General features: G+C 46.1%; 1 protein-coding gene across 2 annotated transcripts in view; it reads left to right on the top strand.

The window, feature by feature from the left end:
- SYMPK (symplekin scaffold protein) overlaps window positions 1-18,943 on the top strand; it is a 2,606,756-nt gene that overhangs the window by 761,572 nt on the left and 1,826,241 nt on the right. The window lies entirely within an intron of this gene.

The following is an 18,943-nucleotide window of genomic DNA, read 5'->3' as shown; positions in this document are numbered from 1 at the left end:
CACCACGATAGTCCTTGGCTGGCCTGACTACCAGAGAAAAAAATCTCACTACTACAAGAGCTGGCAGACAGCTTAACCAACTTCCGAACATTCGAGTATATAGGGAACCAGCCGACGTCATGATTTTAGTCTTTTCTTGCCATCAGAGCCCAAAGCAGTATTTCCATGCATCGGCTGGTCCACACCAGAGAGAAGTTGTTTGAAAGTTAAATACCCTATTGGGGAACCCTTTTTTTCATTGCTTGACTCATGTCAGATAAGGTTAATAATTGTCTACATTGCGGTGAGCAGATTCCATACCAAAACTTCCATTCTTTGTGTGTCACCTGTTTAGGTCAGTATCATGACCTACATAACTGCCGTTTCTGTACCCATTTCAGCTCTGTGAGTATTAGACATAGGGCCGAGATCATAGCATGACACCTTAGTGTTGCAATTGTTTCTCAGCATCCAGTGGCATCCACTAGTTGTTCCGAGGTTGAGCTCCCTAAGAGCAAAAGGAATAAAGAAAAGTGACCCAGGCATAAGGCATCAGATGACAATCCGTTTCCATCAGCTAGTCCTTCAAGGCTTGTGATCACAGAAGAAAGTGAGGCGCTTTCACAGCTGCCTTCCGTGACTGAGTCCAGTATCCTATTGGGTCCCTTAACTTCCGCACAGGTCTAAGCACTTGTATCGTCAGTCAGCTCTGGGGCCACTCTGCCGGCCTCGGTAACTGATAAAAGTGCTTTAACTGGTGACACTTTGTGGCATCAGCACAACACCAGCTGTACATTTTTTTTTCAAGAAACTGGTGTCAGAATTGCGGATGTACCTAGGCCCAAACCGAGAGTTACCCCAAAGAGCAGAACTCCTCTGGGCCAATGGGCCTCCTGGCTCCCACACACATTATCAGCAGGATTTGGTTAGGTTAGCTGAAGATTTAATTTTAATTCCCCTGGTCAGATCCAGACAACCCCCTATGGAGTCTTCCCCTGGGAAAAGGACCCTACACCAAAAGTCCTTTCTGTCACTTTTGAATCTGGTGAAGATTCTGACCAGGAGGAGTCTGTGTTTTTGATGGACCCTCCCCGACTTCCTTTGAGGAGCCAGATTCTGAAGAAAACCTGGCTTCCACCCTTGAGGACATTACTTTTGGGGAAACTCTTCATGCTATGAGGGAGCTCAGGATTGCTTGCAGTCCAAAAAGAGGATTAGGGAATTCCTTGACCTGCCAGAGCACAAGCCCCCAGTTTAGAGGTGGTAGAGGGTGTCTTCTTGGGTTCCTCTTTGAATTTGACTTCTCTCCTCAAACCAGTCAGGATGTTGTTCATGTTTCACTTTTGCAGTCGTCACATTTGGGTTATCCCTGCCAGGGTTGCCCTCGGCCGGCCCGAATACCAGAGACTTAGTATTTCTGCGTCAGTTCCTCTTGCTCCAGGACTGATGTCAGGTCATCAGTAGTGTAAAGTAAGGCAGCCAACGGTATTACATCAGTCTTTCTTGCAGTGGAGCCCAAAGCAGAAGCAGTTCTCACAAGTGCCGGTTGGCTGCTACTTGAATTTTGTCCTCCGAATTGAAGCTGAAGTCTTATAAAGCTAAGGACCATGTTGGGGATCCGTTTTTCTTGCACTAACCGATGTCAGAAAAAGTTAACAATTGTCTTGCCTGTGGAAAGCAAATACCACTCCGAAACTTTCAGTCTTACTGCGTCACTTGCTTAGGCCAGGACCACGACGCCCCCTGCTGTCGCTTCTGTGATTTGTTCAATGCCAGAACTATACTTCGTTGGGCCTTTATTGTATTTAGATATTTTCACTTCCAGTCCTCAAACTCTGATGTGGCTTTGGTAAGCTCTGACAGCAAATCGTCCGAAAAAAGTTAAAGATGAAGACAGAGACAGACCGCGCAGGTCCAAACCTACCGACGATGCTCCCGTTAAGCTAGTCATCAGTTCTCTGGTCCTCAGTAAGGCACTTTTGCAGCCCGTGATGCCCGTTTATGTGGATTTGCAGGCCACTACAGATACCCTTTGAGTCCAGTATGCCACAAAACTCTTCTTCGACTAAGGATCCTGCGGTAGTCTCTACCTTGGATGAGCCTGGAGCCGCTGAGCAGGCACCGGCTTCCGAGGAAGGCCTTTGCACTACCGATTCTCGATCCAAACTGACAACTTCTTTTGCGACTACCGTTCTTTCAAAAACTACCGAGTTTCTTAAGCCCAGGTTACGAACCACACCCAAGAAACCGACAACCCAATCTCAAGCACCTGCTTCATTGCCTCAGTCTCAAATACTTAAAATGGCAGAAGACCGTATCATGCTAATCAGGAGAAGCCAAGCTACCTATTCCAAAAGTAAAAGAGATCTGTCCCCTGTAGTTTTTTCTGAACAGGAGTCCGATGACTCTGATGCATCTGAGTATGAAGACATGCAACCCCTCTCTGTTTGAGGATTCTGATGCAGAGGATTCCATTCCTTCAGCCTCTCCTCCAGAGGATTTTTCCTTTGGGGAAACCCTTCACACCTTAAGGGAGCATTTCCAATGGAAAAGTCAGGACTACCCTCAGTCTAAAAAGAGACACTGGGAATTCTTAGATCTTCCGCAGCACATTCCCCTGGCCATCCCCCCAGTCCAGGATGCTGTGGAGGATGTTTTCCTGGAATCCAGCTAGACTCCTGACACCATCCCTCCTGCACCCAGAAAACCAGACAGGTATTAGAGTCCTGATTCACTCAAGTTTCTTTTTAAAAATCCTCCTGCTGACCCAGAGGTAATTTCTCAAGGGCCTAAAGGAATTAAAGCAACCTCTGCTAAGAATCCCACCCCTCAGATAGGAATTCCCGAGCACTAGACATATGGGGTAAAAAAGTATACACTTCAGCTACTCTTGCTATCAGAGCACTAAATTGTCAGTTCCATATGTTAAAATTTCAACAGCATACCCTGGAACTCCTCAAACAAAAAAATGTCTTCCTTTCCTGCTTGTGCAGAGTCTAAAGAGTTACAAGAGTTCATGCATTCTGCAAGTCAAGTAACTAAACACACCTTGCACTGTGGTTTTAATGCCTTAGAAGCTTCTTGCAGGGCAGCAGTCACCGGTTCTGTCCTCGGAAGGCATGCATGGCTTAAGGAATAGCCCTTGCCAGACCATGTTAAATCTAAATTGTTAGATGCCCCCTTGCACAAAGACAACTTATTTGGCACTAAGGCAGATGATGTCTTAATGAGGATGGAGGAAAAAGCAAAATCTATGTAGACAGTTAAGGATTTATACAGGTTCAGCAAGCAATGTCCCTCCAAGCACTGATCCCTTCCTGCTCTCACCAGGTCAGCTCAGTCCAGACCTCGGGGAGACAGACCCCATGGACAGCAGCCACAGGGAATGCAGGGATCTAAGCAGTGGACTACCTCCACTTCAAAACTAGGGAGTTCTAAGCCACCCCCTTATGGTAAGAACTTGCAATGACTCTCCTCCTCCACCTCTTCCCTCTGCCCACCTCCACTTACCCTAAGAGGAAAACCCTCCTTTCATGCATTTACCTGGGCCACCATTACCAACGACCACTGGGTTCTCAACAGGGATGTAAATTTCCTTTCCACACCCTTCCAACTCCAAAAGGATTCCCAGATATACCTCAAAACCAGTGGGCAGAGGCGCAAAAGCAAGTCCTTTCCCTACTCTCCATGAGGGCAGTAGAGCACGTTCCCACAGAACAGAAAGGCCAAGGTTTCTACTCCAGACTTTTTCTGGTACCCAGGAAAGAGGGCACCTGGCGCACCATCCTCAATCTATCCATTCTAAACACCTTTCTGGTGATCCCAAAATTCAGAATGCTCACCCTCCAGCAGCTGCTACTCATGCTCTCCAAGGATGCTTGACTAGCCACCCTAGACCTAAAGGAGGCCTACCTCCACATTCCTATCAGGGATTCATGCAGGAAATATCTCAGTTTCAGGGCAGGATCTCAGCGCTTTCAGTTCTCTGCGTTTTCCTTTGGTTTATCAACTGCTCCCAGAGTTTTCACAAAATGTCTGGCTCCGGCCATTGCCTTTTGCAGGCAAAGGAATATCCATATTTACCCATACTTAGACGACTGTCTAATTCAGACAGACAGCCAGGAACAGCTGCTCAAGCACCTGGCCTTTGTAAAGTCCCTACTACCCTCCTTGGGATACACAGTCAACGAAAAGAAATCCAAACCGGTACCCACCCAAAAGATTATATTCTTGGGAGCAAGCCTGGACACAGCATCCCAGATGGCATTCCTTACATCAGAAAAGCAAACCTTCCTGACTGCCTACTTCTCTCAGCTAACCACCAGACCCCAACTATCTGCAAGGAAAATCCTGCAAGCTCTGGGGTTCATGGCATCTTGCATTCTACTCAGTCCATATGCCAGACTGCATATGAGGAAACTTCAGTGGTATCTAAACAGCCTTTGGTGTCAACACTCTCAATACCTGGAGACTCTTCATAGCTTGCCTCAGAAAAGATTTTCTTTGGTAGGCAACAGCGTGCTCCCTCAACAAAGAACTACCCTTCTCACTAGTCCATGCTGCCCAGACCCTCACCATAGATGCATCAGATTATGCCTGGGGTGCTCACTTGGATGGCAGGTGCATACAGGGCCAGTGGAGCCCACAGCAAATCCATCTGCACATCAACCAGAAAGTGATGGCAGCTGTCCAGCATGCCTTGATAACTTTCAAGCCCCTTCTCTCCCCAGGAGCTCTCCTGATCAAAACAGACAACACAACTGTGATGTGGTACATCAACAAGCAGGGTGAGACTCAGTCCTACCCTCTGTGCAGGCTGGCCATGACACTTTGGCACACAGCCTCTACCATGCAGCTTCACCTGTTCGCACAATTCCTACCAGGTTCTCTCAACTCTCTGGTGGACCACTTAAGCAAACATCTTCTGGATCCACACGAGTGGCAGCTCAACAGGAAAAACCTTTGCCCTAATAACTCAGAAATGGGCTACCCCAAAGGTCGACCTCTTTGCCTCCAACACCAACCATCAGCTCAGCAAGTTCTGCACCGGGGAGCATCAAAGCATGGCTTGTAAAGTGGATGCCCTGTCCTTCCCCTGGGTCAATCTATCGGTCTATGCATTTCCTCCACCACCTCTCATCCCCCGGGTGCTGCTCAAAATAAAGGAGGAAAAACCAAGGACAATTCTTATAGCTCCAGACTGGCCTCACTAGCACTGGTACCCCTTGTTGCGCAGCCTGTCCCCTCTGCCATCTTGGCATCTCCCTCAGATTCCAAACCTCTTGACCCAGAGGGAAGAGAAATTCATGCATCTCCAATTGCAGACACTCAATTTGGCAGCTTGGCTTATTCCCTAACCACCGATCAGTCTGCCAACCTCACCAAAAAGGTTCTAGATGTACGTGAGGCCAGGCGCTCTAGCACTAGCAAGTTTTATGCTGACAAATGGAAAAGGTTCTGCACCTGTATTCAGGCTAAGAGAGCCAGTACGGCACAGCCCACCCTCCTTCACATCCCGGATTACTTAGCTGACCTCCTACACAGTAGAGACTCCTTTTCCTCTATTCATATTCATGCCTCTGCTATCTCTGCTCATTTTCCTATTGAGCAGCCCCTTTTCTCACACCCTCTGATCCAACAGTTCCTAAGAGGGGCTAGCAACTTGAGGCCACCCAGAAGAGCACCAACCCCAGCTTGGGACCTTAACTTTGTGTTGGAAAAGCTCACTCTCCACCCCCTTCGAGCCTGACTCTTCAGCAGAGCTAAAATTTCTCTCCTGGAAGACAGCTTTCCATCTGGCCATCACTTTCCAGAAGGTTCTCCGAGCTGCAAGCACTCATGACTCTGGAACCCTTCATCAACTTCCATGTTGACATTTGTCAACCACAGAACAAGGGGGAAAGGATCCTGCACACTGTAGATGTGCACAGGCAGGTCAGATTCTGTCTAGACAGGACTAAATCCTTAAGAAAGTCTGATCAATTGCTGGTTATCTTTGCTGCAGGGGCAAAGTGATCTCCAAACAAACCATCTCCAAATGGATAGCACACTGCATCCATTTCTGCTACAAACAATACGGAAAGCATCCCACCAAGGGGGTCAGGACTCACTCCACCAGAGCAGCCTCCACCTCTGCAGCTTTCCTCAGAGGAGTCCCCACCAGGGACATCTAGGATGTTGCCACCTGGACATCTGTTCACACCTTCAGCAAACATTGCCACCTGCCTATCTTCTCCAAATCCAGGGCAGAGTTGTCCTCTGGAGTCTTGCAGGGCATCCTAGCCAGCCCCTAGGTTCCTTGACTGCCTCCACCCTTTTCCTCAGCTTTGGGAATCAACCCAAATGTGATGACTGCAGCAGTGAAACACGAAGAACATAGTATAGTTGTGTACACTTACCATAATTGTAGATGTTCGAGTGTATTCACTGTTGCAATTCTTGTTTCTCTCCCTCCATCCCCCTCTTCTTTCTTCTCTTTCCGTACAAGGGACATATTGGTATTTACTTTTTACTGGTGGGGTTCTTCCACCAGAACCAGGATCCCACTTGGGGGCTCCTGACAGGTTAGGGCAAGAAAAACTGATGCAATGGCATTGACTGCGTTACTTTATACTACTGACGACCTGACATCAGTCCTGGAGTGACAGCAACCGACGCAGAAATACTTAGCCTCTGGTATTCGGGCCGGCTGATGGCTACCCTGGCAGGGATAACCCAGATGTGATGACTGCAACAGTGAATACACTTGAACATCTACATTTATGGTAAGTGTACACAACTGTACTTTTTATAGGGTACTGCTCCAGGAACAACCTACTCTCAGCCTGAAAGACGGATGCCTTTTTCCCCCTTGGACTCACCTTTTCATCTATGCATTCCCCTCCTTGTTTACCTCTGCATCCTCAGGTGCTTTTAAAAATAAAGGAAGAGGGGCCCAGGGCAATACTGATAGCCCCAGACTGGCCCAGATAACACTGATATCCTCTGCTACTCAACCTAACCAATGAGAAACTATGGCAGTTACCTCAGAGAGTGGCTCTTCTAACTCAAGACAAGGGAACTATTGCGCATTCCAACCTGCAAACACTTACTTTCACCCTGGATAAATCCTCAGCATCCTGGACTTGACCCTTCCCTAAGCAAGCAGGCTCGACATCCTTAAAGAGGCCAGATGGCCCAGTACTAGGAAATGTTGCTCAGCTAAGTGAAAAAAGTTTTCCATTTGTTGTCAACAACAGGGCCACAATCCTTTCTTAGACGAGATCTTTATCATCCTAGATTACCTGGCTAATCTGGTTGAAAAGGGCCTATCCTTTTCTGCTATTAAAATTTATACCTCTGCCTGGCTAATCTGGTTGAAAAGGGCCTATCCTATTCTGCTATTAAAATTGATACCTTTGCCATTTTGGCCCATATCCCTGTTCGTCATCCTGTCATTTTTCACCACCTTCCCAGACAGTTTCCTAGGGGAGTGATTCACATCAAGCCTCCCAGACCATCACCTACCCCTCCATGGGACCTCACTTCTTTTTTGAAAAAACTGACCTGGCCTCCTTTCGAACCAGCGGTTTCTGCTAACTTAAAATGTCTGACTTGGGAAAACTGCCATTTTGCTATCACTTCTGCTAGAAGAGTCTCTGAGCTGCAGGATTTTGTGGTGGTGGAGCCTTTTCTCATCTTCCACCAAGGCAGTCTTCCACAGGACTAACCCTTCCTTTATGCCCAAGGTGGTGATAGACACATCACTGAATCAAGCCGTATATCTTATCTACCTTTTTTCCCCAGTCCTCAGAACCAGGGGGAAAGAATCCTTTATTCCTGTGGATGTTCATAGGCAGCTCCATTACTGTCTTGAACGAAAGAAAACCTTGAGAAAATCAGACAAACTCTTTGTGGCCTTTGCCTCCTGTGCTGAAGGAAAACTAGTTTCCGAACAGACCATCTCCAAATAGATCTATCACTGTATCTCGTGTTCTTACAGCCATCATGGTAAGAAGCCACCTGAGGCTGTTAAGACTCACTCGACTAGGGTTACTGCTGCCTGCACTGCCTTTCCAAAAGGAGTCCCTACCAAGGACTTTCTGGAAACTGCTACGCAGTCATCACTGCAAACACTACCACTTTTGAGGTCCAGAACAGGATTCACTGCTACCATTCTGCAGAGCATTCTGTCCTCTTCCTAATCTGCCACCACCTTCCTTTTTAGCTTTGGGAATCATCCCACAAGTCAGGACTGCAACAGTGAAACACAAAGAACATAGTAGTACAGTTATGTACACTTACCATAAATGTAGATGTTCGAGTGTATTCACTGTTGCAGTCTTTTTTTCCCTCCCTCCGTCCCCCTTAGCCTACAGGGTAGTCTGGCATAAACCTCTTCTCAAGCCAAGATGACCCCCCCCCCTTTTTTTTTTTTTACCCTTCCCTTGTTCAGGTTTTAAGTCCTTTACTTTAGGACCCATCTTGAGGGATCCTACCTTCGGGGGGGGGGGGGATGAAATTGTGATGTTGGGTCGCTCCCTATATACGTGAGCATACTGACGTTGGTCAGGGCGTCCACCAGCTCTTGGAGGAGGGAGATTTTTTTCTCTGGTAGTCGGGCTGGCCAAGGACATTTACAGCAGGAAATCTCGCAAGTCAATACTGCAACAGTAAATACACTCAAGCATCTACATTTCTGGTAAGTGTACACAGCTGTATTTTTCTCTTCTATTTGTGCGAGTTGCTCCATTCTGACTTGGCCTATTTATCTGTAAAGGCCCATTTGTCAGCTGTTTTTCCTGTCTACCCTTGAATCCTCGTTTTACTTCTCGTTTTGAGGTCAAACAGATGTCCTTCCTTTTCACTGTTGCAGTATTCTTTACAGTAGGGGATCCCCTGCCAAGGGCGGCCTGATCCAGCCAGTACGTATGCTCCCTCTTTATAGCATGGGGTATAAAGGTAACGTCCAGATGAACCAGCCTCAGAACTTCTTTGCCACCAGTCTGAATGCCCGTTTCATTGCTAGTTCACCAAGCCATTTCAGATAAGTGCCCCATTGGGGGTTTTCCTCTTATCTTTTTCCTTTGTTGTTACTTGTGGGGTTTCATGTCTTCCAGGAAGGGTAAACGCCAGTGCGGGAGACGGATTCCCCATAAAGACAGTCACGAGCAGTGCTTATTTTGTCTCTGAGCTTCCCATGACCATACATTCTGTCCCATTTATCAGGCTTTCATTGCAAAGACTGTCCATAGTAGGCTTTCCTCTCTGGCCTTGTATTTAGAGACTCAATGTCTTAAGCTTTTAGCGAAAGACACTATGAGGTGAACTGCCCACTCTGAGGGTCAGCCGTCTGTGATGAAAAATACCAATAAGTCTGAGTTTGATTCTTCAGCTGTACTTCCTCTGCCGGACGTCTCTCTGAAGGATAGTGAAAGCCCAGATGATCACCTGGCTCTTCTGTTGGATTCCTCTACCATGACCCCTTTGGAGGCCGGCATGGCTCCAACCATAGGCACGTTCTTGAAGGCCTTGCAGACATCTGCTTTAGATGTGGCTGATTATTACTTAAGGGCCTAATGGTGTTGCACAAATTTTGGTTAGAGAGGAAACTCCGACTACAGTTGTGGAATGTCGTCCGGTATATGAGCCTTCTAGGTTTTACAAGGCAGATGTCCCTTTGAAGAAGAAATGGAAAACAAAGCATTTATATTCATCTGTTGTAGTATTCTTAATAAGAGGGAGATCTGTGCAGCAGGCGACCCAACATTGGCTTGTATATAAAAATCTTTTACTACTGTAGGATGCATGGTACGCCGCATGTCGGCACGCATCCACCTCAGAACTTCTGTGCTGCCAGTCTGTACACCACCTTGAATGTCAGTTTGTTTGTCGAGTCATTTGGCTGTTTTTCAGCGAATTCTCAGATGCGTGCCCCATTGGGGAAATCTTGTTTCTTTTACTACTGTTTAGTGGTAAGATTTCATGTCATCCAAAAAAGGCAGATGCCAGTGTGAAAGACAAATTCCACATAAGAATAGCCATCTTCGTGTCTGTTTTGCTTAGGTCCTACTCACAATCGCATATCCTGTCCCATTTGCTAGGTCTTTGTACCCAAGACCCATAGAAGGAGGCTTTCCTCCTTAGCCATTTACTTGAAAAACCAGCACTTAAAAGTTATTAGTGAAGAATGTGATGGAGGGATCCCCGAGGACCCTGGCAGAACTTCACTCATTGTTTGTTTAATACCCCTTTGGCTTTGAAACCTCCTCAAGGAGTTTCTGTTCCTGCTCCACCTTGGTTCTCGACTCCTCTTAAAAGGCCTAGGGAACAAGATTCCTCTGAGGAAGAGGTGGATTCAGATGAGGAATCCCTTGCTTTATCCTTACTTACTCATCCCAGATTCCTTCCCTTTTAGACTATTGTTCTGAGGAAGAGGAGTCTAATAGTCCTGACACTCCCATTGAGGAGATTTCCTTCAGAGAGACCATTTCAAGATGATGGAATTTTTTATATGGGATTGTGCTCAGGTTTCTGAAGTATAGAAGCGGTATTACGAGTTTCTGCAAATGGACTATCCCAGACCTTCTGTTCCCTCCTGTATTGGCTGCCTTGTTGGATGACTTTTCTACTGTGTCTCAGGCTCCAGATTCCCAATCTCCTGCCCCTGAAAAACCTGACAGATTTGGCAGAGTGCCTGCGGATTGAAAATTCCTTTATATATGTCCTATAGCTGACCTCTCTGTGGTGTCTGTAGCATCTGACAAGCCATCTCCGTTACTGCCTTCTGCAAAGTTTCTTCCTTCTGATAAAGACAGTAGGACTGTCAAAAGGCTAGTTAAGAAGGTTTATACCTTTCTTTTAGAGCTGTTATTTACCAAACTCTTATGTCCAGATATATTTTTGCTTTTCTTTCTCAGGCTTGTAAGGTAATTTCTGACCTTCCTGATTGTGAAGGGAAGACTTCTGCCCTCTCTTTGTTGGGGACTTCTCTGGTGGCTCACCATTCTGTTAAGTGCAATTGTGATGCAGCAGATGCTTCTTCCAGAGCTGCTGCTTTTAATTCTGTATCGAGGAGATATTCCTTGTTTTGTCTTCAACCTTTGCCTAATGATATTAAGGCTAAGTTGATGGATGCTCCTCTGGATAACAAATACTTATTTGATGCAGCTCCTGCGATTTGTTTTTTGCAGGAACTTAAACATGTTTTGTTTCCCTGTGCCTAAATTACCATAATAAACTGGCCTTTGCCCGCAGACAGCCTCGCCCTTCTCCCAAGGGTAAGCGGGTCTACTTTTAAATTTTGAACTTTCAAAACCTTGAATTGCTTATGATCGAGACCATAGGCTCGAAGTTTTGAAAGTTTGAACCGTTTAAATGGAGATAGCCATATAGCGTGGAACAGTAACTTTACCGCTTTCCATACTGTAGTGCAATCTTGGAGTTGGTATATTTAATTAGCAGGGGGTGTGGGGGAGCAGAGGGGGCTTGCCCCCTGCAAAAAACGTAAAAAAAATTGATTTTTTTTTTTTTTTGTTGTTTTATTTTTATTTACCTTTCAGACTTTCAAATAATTGATCTTATGGTCTTAACCATAAGCAATTTGAGGTTTTAAAAGTTCAAAATTTGGAAGTATACCCAGGTAAGAAAGGGGGGGGGGGATAAAGAGCTCCTCCTGCTGAAGCCACCCAGACTCCTGTAACCCAGAAATCTTCTTTTCCAGACAATCTAGGTGCTGTCTGGCTGTCCTGTTCTTCTTGGCTACATTCCTTATTCTCTTCGTTTTTCTCTATCCATTATAGTTTGATTAAAGATTTCTCAGGATTCCTGGGTTCTTCTCCAAGGCTATTACATGGTCTGGAAATCTTTTTCCCCCTTCAAGGGCATTCTTCAGCCCACTTAGGAACAGTTGGCTTTCTTTCTAGGGGTGCTTCAGCATCTTTTGACTCGGGGGAACTATTTCAGGGAACTATTCAGGTAGTTCCTGTTTCCCAAAGGGGGGAGGAGGTTTTACTCCAGAATATTTTTGGTTCCAAGGAAAGATGGCACTTGGAGACCCATTCTAGACTGCTCTAATTTAAACACCTTTCTGAAGGTCCCTTCCTTTCAGATGTTGTCCCTACATACTTTGTTCCCTCTGCTGCATCTTCAGGCTTTTCTAGTGTCTCTGGACCTCAAGGATGCTTATATTCTTATTCCTGTTCATCCCCTTTTCAGAAGTTTTTATGTTTTCTGTTGCTTCTTGGCATTTTCAGTTTTCAACTTTGCCCTTTCTACTGCCCCAAGGGTATTCAGCAAAAGCCTCCTCCGGTGATTGCATTTTGCAAGCTAAGGGGAATACAAGTCTTTTCCTACTTGGACGATCTCCTGCTTCAGGCATCCTGCTGAGAGATTCTACTGCAGCATCTTCACTTTGCTATTTCCCTTTTGTAAAGCCTGGGATTCACTGCAGATTTCCAAAAGTCTTTTTTGACTCCTTCACAGGATCATGTATATGTCCCTCTGTTCACTTGCCACAGTATTATTAACCTGCGGGATCTCCTGCCTGAAGGTGACCCAACGTTGGGCAGTATACAGAAGTCTTGTACTACTGTAGGGTATGTGGGACATCGCATGTAGGCTGATGTCGGACGTAGGCCATTAAAGCAACATATGCACATACTAGCCTCAGAACTTTTCTGCCTGCATTTGAACACCGTTCCAACAGTTGATCTGATCATTGCAGCATTTGCGGCTTCAGTTTTTTTCCATATAAGTGCCCCATTGGGGAATCTTTTCTCTTACTACTGTTATGATTATGTAATTCAAAAAGGGCAAGTGCCAGTGTGGAAGACGAAGTCCACATAAAGACAGCCAGTTGTCAGTAGCTCTCTTGTTTTAGGCCCTAACCATGACCACAAGTCCTGCAGCATTTGCCAGTCCATTGTACTAAAGACCCTTAGAAGCAGGCTTTCCTCTGTTGCTTATATTTAGAGAACCAATGGCTTAAGTTGCTATCGAAGCGTATGGAGGGTATCTCACGGTGCAGCGCCGAGCCAGTGAAGCACAAGGCCAAGAAAACTTGGCCTGCAGGAACAAATTCACAGGCTGAGCCCAGTTCTGAGGTTGCCTTGACTTCGGCCACAAGCATGTCTGTGGAGGTCAGATGTCCAATCAGGATGTCGTGGGGGAACCTAGGCTCAAAAGTATGGAGTGTCCTGGGGTGGGGTGCCACGCACTCAAGCAAGAGAAGAGATGCAGTCAGACACATTTGAATGTAGGCCTTTGTCCATTCCTCCGGCGTTGCATAGGATTATTTCTTCTGCAAAGCAAAAACAAAAGACTAAGCATTTGTCCCCTACCAGAGGCACCCCTACAGATTCGGTGACCTTTCAAGCCGCCTTCCTGTCAGCCTGCTTCTACTCCTACTTCCCAGCCTTCTCAAAAAAGGATTAGGCACAAAGACTCATCTGATGAATTTTCTTCTAATGAAGAGGAATTTCTGGGTTATTCCACACAAATCCCTTCCCCTAGGAATATGTTTCCCTGAAGAGGAGTCAGTCAGTGCTGACTCTCCTATGGAAGAGAGATGCTTTGATGAAACTCTCCTGAAAATGGGAGAACGCTTTAAATGGGATACTTCCAAAATTTCTGAAGTCCGGATAAAATATCATCAACTTTTACACGTTGATGTCCCTAGCCCCCTCTGCAGTTCCACTTGTGCATCCTGCATTTCTGGATGCCTTTCACAGTGCTTCACAAACCCCAGACTCCAAGGCCCCAGCCCCCAAGAAGCCAGACCACTTCTACAAAGGTCCCTGAGAACTGTAAATTCCTCTTCAAGTGCCCTGCTGCAGACCCAGCAGTTATTTCTGTAGCTGCAGACAAACCTAGGATGCTTCCATCCTCTAATCTTCTCCCATTAGACAAAGAGATTAGAACCCTTGAGAGAAACAGTAAAAAGGCCTTTACGTCAGTCACCTTGGCTTTCAGGGCCATTAATTAGCAGACGCGTATGACAAAGTACTCCTTAGAGCTTTTGTCTCTGGCATCTAGTGCCATTGCAGATCTTCAAAATTCAGAAGGAAAAGCCTTGGCTGTATCTATCCCGGGAGCTTCCTCCCAAGTGGCAAAACATTCCATTAAATGTAGCTATGATGCTTCAGAGGCTTGTGCCATGTCAGCTGCTACTGTTTGTTCTTAGAAGATTTTTCTGGCTCAGGCTGCAGCCCCTCAAGGATGACTTCAAAAACAAGGAACTCAAGGAGTTGAAACACATCCTGGTTTCTCCCGTGCCCAAGTTTCAGGAGAATTTCTCTTCTAAGCCTGTTTTCTTCCATAACGACACTCAACACCCCTCCAGTAAGTCTTCCAGAGGTGGCAAGAGACACTAGAAGGCTAGGAGTTCTCAGACATCCTTCATAGAAATTCATAGATTAGTACTAAGCTAACTGCCCTTGCGAGCCATTTTAAGCCTAGCTAATTATCCCTCGTGAGACTCAAACCCTGCACCTTGTGTTTATAAGGCAAACACCTTAAGCATTAGGCCACCCTCCCAACCCCATCCTCACAACAAAGGCAGTCATTTCCTGACAAAGCAGGGAGTCTGCGACTACCCTGCAGATTTTTCTTTTTCCCGTCTTTCCCTTCACCTGTCAAACGTGCATAGAGTCTGGGAAAGCATCACCCAAGACACCTGGGTTCTTTCCATAATCAGAACTCCCACCTTCAAGGGTATTCCTCAAACCCCCCCCCCCCCCCTGAGAGCAGTTGCCCCTTTGGAAACAGGGCTCCATTCAAAAAGCTCCTCAGTCCTCAAGAGGAAAAAGCTTCTATTCAAGAATGTTCTTAGTACCAGAAAGGATGGCCCCTGGAGAACAATACTGGATTTATCCCATCTCAACACCTGCCTAAAGGTTCCTGCCTTCAGAATGTTGACACTTCAAACTGTATCCCCCCCTTATCCTTCCACAGGGATACATGGCAGCTATAGATATAAAAGATGCTTACTTTCACATCCCCATTCACCCCATGTTCAGGAAATAAAATTTTCTCTGGGTTTCTGGCATTTTCAATTCTCTGCCTTCCCCTGTGGTCTTTCTACAGCACCAAGGGTCTTCACAAAATGCCTGGTTGCAGTGATTGCACAGTGCAGGCTTTTGGCCATCCAGATTTTCCCGTACCTAGACGACCTACTTTTACAGGCCCCAACTTCCCACACTCTACTCCAAAACCTGAAAGCCACCATTTCCCTCCTCAGAAAACTGGGATTCACTATCAGCTACAGGAAGTCAGCCCCCACTCCTTCACAGGACCACATTTTTCTGGGTTGTTGAATCCAGACCGATATGAGTGTGTCACTTCCACCTCAGAAGGTGCAGGACCTTCAGTCCTTCTTTCACTCCATTCTCTGCTCAATTCACATCACAGCCAGGGAGTTATTCATAGTGCTAGGATTCATGGCTTCAATCATTCTATTGGTATCGATGGCAAAACTCCACATGAGGAAATTCCATTGGTTCCTTAGATCAGTGTGGACCCAGCATTCTCCCCACTAGAATACAAAGTCCCTGTCATTCCTAGTTCTAAGAGCGGGACTGCTCTGGTGGATCCAACAGATAGACCTAAATCCAGGTCAAGCCCAACATCCTCTTGCCCCCACCCCCAGTCGTAGAACTCTACACAGATGCATCAGATGTGGGCTGGGTTCCAGCCTTGGGCATATTCACAGTTCAGGGAATTAGAACTCCCTCCCAAAAATCGTAACACATCAACATCAGGGAAATGTGAGCATTGCTACTAGCTCTACAAGCATCTCAACCTCTCTTTTGCCCAGGCCCTTAACAGCTGTTCACAGACAACATGACAGTCCTCTGGTATGTGAAGAAACGGGGGGTGGGGCAGATCCTATCTCCTTTGTAGGTTGGTTGTCCTGGTATGGAAATGTCTGACCCAATACCACATGACTATTCAGGCAGTGTGCATTCATTCCAACCTTGAATAGTACCGTAACTCAATCCCACAAATGGGATGTGTTCCTGGGCATAGTCCACCAATGGGGTATTCCTCAAATAGACTTATTTGTCTCCTCCCTGAACAGACAACTTCCAATATTTTGTGACAAAGTCCCGAGACCTCTGGTTTGGAAGGTAGATGTCCTCTCCTTCTCTCAGAAGGGATGTTTCTGTATGCATTCCATCCCCTTTCTCCAGTACCAGAAGTTCTGTTCAAGATTTGACAAGACCAACCAAAAATCTTGATGGTGATACCATTTTGGCCAAGACAGCACTGGCTCCCCCTCCTACATGTAGCAAAGAGCCATTGTGAAGATAGATGAAGGTTGCCAGCCTAGCCAGATAGAATTTTGGAGATAATTCTGTCATCTGTAAATATATATGTAAACCACAGACTTGTTGTCTTGAATGGTAAAAATAGTGTTACATGTGGAACTGCAAAAATGTAACAGTGCACTCTGCTGTAAGGAAGCTAAGTCAAGCATTTTATGACTGTCTTTGATCTTTAAAGTTGACTCCAGCCTGTCTAGATGAAGGAATTCTTGCTATTGATGTTCTTCTTGTTTCACTGTTGCAGTCCTCACACTTGGGTTATCTGTCTGCAGGTAACCCTCAGTCTGCCCAAATACCAGAGTCTTGGGATTTCTGTGTCGGATGCTGTCACCTCTTCCATGATGTCAGCTCGTCAGGGGTGTAAAACATGCAGCCGATGCCATTACATCAGCTTTTCTTGCCAAGCGGGAGCCCAAAGCAGAAGCAGTTTGCAAGTGCCGGTGGGCCGCTGCCTGAAATTTTCGTTGTTAGAGTTTCAAACCTGAAGTCTTCCAAAGCTAAGTACCCCATTGGGGATCCTTTTTTCTTGCTCTAACCGATCAGAAGACGTTAACAATTGTCTTGCCTGTGAAAAACAAATACCTCTCATAGATTTTCATTCTTACTGTGTCATTTGTTTAGGCCCAGACCACGACATTCCTCGCTGTCGGTTTTGTGCCTTGTTTAACACCTGAACTATTTGTCGTTGGGTTATCTTAGTCGATAAATTCTTTCGCTATTATTCTCCATATTCAGAAATGGCTTTGATAAGCCGTCCGACTACCGATCTTCCGAAAAAACGTAAGGATAAAGACAGATCGCATAGGTCCAAAACTTCTGACAACGCTGCCGTTAAGCTAGTCACCAGTTCACCGGTACTCAGTGAGGTGCTTTTGCAGCCCCTGCCACCCACTTCTGCCGATTCGCAGGTCGCTGCTGAGACCCATTCGGAGTCCGGTATGCCATGAGTTGCTTCTTCAACTATGGAATCTGCGGATGTCTCTACCTTGGATGGGTCCGGAGCCGCTGTGCAGGCACTGGCTTCTGAAGGTGTATTCCAACCTTCTGATGTTCATATTAAACAGTCTACTTCATTTCTGACTAAAACTGCCAAGTTTCTCAGGCCCAGAGTTCACACTATGCCTAGAAAACAGACGACCAAAGCGCATGCTCAAGCTTCCAAGAATGGCTGAAGACCTTATATCTTTAATTAGGGGTAGCCAGCTGTCCCTCTCTAAAAGACAAAGGATTGATTTTCCTTCTGATTCTACAGACCATGGGTCCAATGACTCTGATCCCTCTGATTACCAGGACATTCCCTTATTGACAGATGAGGATTCAGATGCAGAGGATTCCATTCCATCTGCCTCCTCTCCAGAGGTCTTTTCTTTTGGTGAAACGTTGCATACCTTAAGAGAGCATTTCAGCTGAGAATGCCAGGACTACCCACAGTCCAAAAAGAGACTCAGAGAATTTTTAGACTTGCCTCAGCACAGGCCTCTAGCAATACCCCCTGTCCTGGATATTGTAGGTGATGTCTTCATGGAATCCAGTCTTACTCTTGATACTTTACCCACCAGCTGCTAGAAAGCCTGACAGGTGCCACAGAGTACCTGACTCGCACAGGTTTCTCTGTTCCACTGCGGATCCAGAGACCATTTCCCAGGGACCTAAAGGTATCAAGGCTACTACAGCCAAAAACCCTACCCCTTCGGACAGAGATTCTAGAGCTTTAGACAGATGGGGTAAGAAGGTATATACCTCTGCAACTGTTGCCAGTTTCACATGTTGAAGTATCAGCAGCATATTATGGAACTAATTAAACAAAAAATGGTGTTGCTTCCATATTGTGCAGAAAATAAAGATTTACAAGAGTTAATGCATTCTGCAAACCAAGTTAGTCAACATAATTTGCAGTGTGGTTTTGATGCCTTAGAAGCATCTTGCAGGGCTGCTGTGACTGGGTCTGTACTGAGAAGGCATGCTTGGCTAAAGGAACAAATCTTGCCAGACCATGTCAAAGCAAAATTACTAGATGCTCCATTAAACCAGGAACATTTGTTTGACACAAAAACAGAAGAGGTTCTTAAAAATATGGAGGGAAAAGCTAAATCTATGCAAACTGTTAAAGATTTCTTACAGGTGCAGCCACCTAGATTCAGTAGGCATTGGTCTTCTAAAAACTGGTCCTTTCCGGTCCCTCCCAGACCTTCTCAGTCCAAACCTAGGGGCAAAAGGCCACCAAGACTACAGTCTCAGGATATGCAGAGATCTAAGCAATGGAGTACTCCCACCTCAAAAACAGGGAGTGGTAAGCCACCCCCTTATGGAAAAAATTCACATTGACTTGTCTATCATCCTTCCCAGCCATGCCCAAGTACTTGCACCCCTAGGAGGAAAACTCTCCCTGCATGCAAAAAAATGGATGTCCATTACCCAGGACAGATGGGTCCTAAACATTATATCGCAGGGATGCATATTCTACTTCCACTCACTGCCAACCCCAAGCGGGTTGCCAGACCTTCCTCCAAACCAGTGGGCAGAGGCTAGAAAGCAAGTACTTTCTCTTCTCAGTGTCAGGGCTATACAGCCTGTTCCAATAGAGCAAAGGGGACATGGTTTCTACTCCAGACTGTTCCTGGTGCCCAGAAAAGAGAGCTTATGGTGCCCTGTCCTTGATC

This window comes from Protopterus annectens, chromosome 1.part0, assembly GCF_019279795.1.
Source record: "Protopterus annectens isolate FY-2018-M chromosome 1.part0, PAN1.0, whole genome shotgun sequence".
Lineage (NCBI taxonomy): Eukaryota > Metazoa > Chordata > Ceratodontiformes > Protopteridae > Protopterus > Protopterus annectens.
Note: the sequence above shows the minus strand (reverse complement) of the source record. Positions and strands in the feature narration are given on the sequence as shown.